Genomic DNA, 3,521 nt, shown 5'->3' with positions numbered 1-3,521 from the left:
AAAATTTTTTCCAAACATATGAGCAAAAAATTTTAAATTCATATGGGATGGTAAACCTGAAAAAATTAAACGTAAAATCCTTTACAATACATATGACAATGGAGGTTTAGGATTAATACATCTACCTTCTTTTGACCTTACCCGTAAGGCTATCATGGGTTCCAGAGAATATTCTTCCAGCAAGATTCAAGTCGCAAATCTTTCTTATGTACATCGTCCGTAATATTTAGTAGATATTTGTATCCGTTCTTACAACTGTCCTTGGGGAAGGATATCGCAACAAAGATATCCACTGATCAAATGAATAATGTTTTTATTAGATTACTTGTCTCTCCTAATCCCTTTTTCAAAGATGTTTTGAAAGCATGGCTTTCTTTCCAATTTAAACCTCCTGAAACTTTGAAAGAGATACAAGCACAACTCTTATGGTGCAACTCAAGTATCGTAATCGAAAATACGCCTATTATATGGGAAAAACCTCTTAAACATGGAATTTATTACATTAATGACCTTTTGGATACAAATGGACGCTTTTTATCTTACAATGGCCTTCTTGCTAAATTCGGTACAGCATTTGATAAGCTAGAGTACAATCAGATATTATCTGCAATACCGCGAAACTGGAAAAAAAAGCTTTTAGACAACACACCAGTAATAGGCCCTATCTTACCTCATACAGCAAATTACGTATGGCTGAAGGCAACTAAAATAAACAAAATTATCTATACATCCTTTTTGCAATCAGAAAATAGAAACCCACTGAACATACAAAGACGCTGGGAAGATGAATTTAATACAATTTTCCCGTGGAAATGGGTTTTTAGATTAGTTTATGCACTGACTATATGCCCGAAACTAAGAATTTTTCAATATAAAATATTGCACAGATTGTTAGCCACAAAGAAAATGTTACACATCTGGAAAATTCTAAATAGCCCGAACTGTGCACATTGTGAGGAAGTAGAGACCATTAGACACTTATTCTGGGACTGCCCTAGAGTTGTTACTTTTTGGACAGATTTAGAAATATGGTTTAAAACAATAGTAAATAAAACCTTACATCTGGACTTTCAGACAGTTATTTTAGGTGACATATCTGAAAATTGTAATGTAATCGAGAATTTGTTAATTCTAGTGGCCAAACATTATATTTTCATACAGAGAGACAAAAAACTAGTTGTAAATCATTACATTTCGTATGTAAAGAGATATTACAAGACAGAATATATGATAGCAGAGAGAAGGAACAAATTAGATATCCATTTTAGTAAATGGGAGTCTTTCCCATTTAACCTTGCTAATTAATTGGTCCATTGCTATCTTCCATTGGCATTGTTCTACTTTCTTCTCCACTTGTCCATATTACCTGTCATGTAGTATCCATCTTCGTTGTTATCCTTAACTATGTTCAGATGATTGAATACCAGTTGTTGTAAATGTTTTTTCACTGTAGCCTTCGTTCGTTTATTTCCACCTTTATGATATATTATTTTGGATCCGTGGTCTGTGTTTTGTACTTTCTTTCAACTTTTGTAAATTTCTTTTGATTTCTGTAAATCTGTGCTTTTCTGGGAAATGCAATAAAAAAATTAAAAAAAAAAAAAAATTAAAAAAAAGGAACTGTAGTTTTTCCACCTTGTACAATTGTTGTGCAAATGAAGTTATTTTGATTCGTGTTATGTCTACGGGTCAGGCCAGTTCCTCTATGAGCAGTTGGGGGATGGATCGCGAGGAGCTTACTATAGGCGGGGCTAAATCGCCTTTCGGAGCTAACTCATGTGACTTCAATAATTGCCCTAGGCACGGCCGTAAGGCTGTGGGTTTTGAAAACATACCTTTGGCGCTTCTTAATCAGGCTGATTAACAACAGTTCTGTCTGCACCACCTTCTTAGACGTTAAACACAATATCTAGTGTGGTGAGTGAGTGAGTTAGTAGGTAATGACACTGGTAATGTCTATATGCTGAAAATGAATTATTTCCTTTACCTCCAGACCGTTTCTGAAGTCCAGCGGCTAGAAAAAATACGAAAAAGGGGCCGACACTTCACCAAGTTTTGGCAAAAGTCACCAACTTGAAGGCAGATGCCACTGCGAATTGTCCCCTACCCCGGGGAGGTGGGGGCGGGGAGGGATGAAATGGCTGGTGATTTCGTTCCCACTCTGAAGATCACCCCCCACACACACACACACACACACACACACTCATGAGGACCAAATACGTTACGCCCCCCCCCCCCCCCCCCTCCGCCATTGATAAATGGGTGTATTCTTTCTACATATCAATAGAATATCAAGAGAAACCAGACTGATGCGCATGGCAGAAGAATAGCGGACCCTGCGAAAAGAACTCTGCAACAGACCTGAGTCAGCTTACAGATGTGCCCTGTGTGGCAGAAATAGTCATTCTCTGTGGCCCCTCACCCCAATATGGAAAAACACTAAATGAGAAATTCCTAGAGGTAACAGAGGAAACCCACTTAACCCAAATGGTCCATTCCCCTACAAGGGGTAGAAATATTCTTGACCTAGCACTCCTGTCTAACCCGGACTTAATGGAAGAGGTTAGTGTCATACCGGGCATCAGTGATCATGATGCGGTATCAGTTAAGCTGAAAACACACATCAAACCCAACAAAAAGAAACCACGCACTGTCAACTTATTCAATAAAGCAGATAAAGAATCTTTGGCCCAAGGAATGAAAGAGCTAGGCAAACAATTCACTAATAGAGACCCCTCCAGCCACACTGTAGAAGAAAATTGGCAGTATTTCTCAAACGGCCTAAAACAACTTATGCTCAAACATGTCCCACAAAAGAAACTCTCAGGTAGACAGAACTGCCCCTGGATTACCCCCCAGCTCAAGAAAGCAATAAGGAAGAAGAAAAGATTATATAGGAAAGCTAAGAACACGATGCAGGAATGCGCCTGGGACAAATTCAAAGCACAGCGTAGAGTAGTTAAAAAGAACATCAGGAAGGCACATAATGAATACTTAGAAGAAATCATGAGTGAGGCCTTAGACAATCCAAAGAAGTTTTGGAACTACGTGAAAAGCAGAAAACAAACGGCCACGGGCATTGCAGCCTTAAATGACAAAGATAACCTAGTATCAGATGGGAAGGGTAAGACAGAAGTCCTTAGCAGCCAGTATAAGTCTGTTTTCACAGAGGAAAATTTAACTAACATTCCCGTCCTAGGCCCAAGCCCCTACCCAGATATGCCACAGATAACAGTTACAGTGGAGGGAGTCCAGAAACTACTGGAAGGTATAAATCCACGTAAGGCATCAGGACCCGATCACATTCCCTGCAGATTACTGAAAGATTATGCCCCAGAAATTAGTCCGATTTTATGTTTCATCTTTAACCAGTCACTGGAGGAGGGACAAGTAACTGAGGATTGGCGGAGCGCGTATGTTCACCCTATTTTCAAGAAGGGGGACAGAAGTGACCCCGCCAACTACAGACCTGTGTCCCTCACCAGTGTCTGTTGTAAATTACTCGAGCACATTCAATACTC

Source organism: Branchiostoma floridae, chromosome 1 (genome assembly GCF_000003815.2).
Source record: "Branchiostoma floridae strain S238N-H82 chromosome 1, Bfl_VNyyK, whole genome shotgun sequence".
NCBI classification, from domain to species: domain Eukaryota; kingdom Metazoa; phylum Chordata; class Leptocardii; order Amphioxiformes; family Branchiostomatidae; genus Branchiostoma; species Branchiostoma floridae.
Note: the sequence above shows the minus strand (reverse complement) of the source record.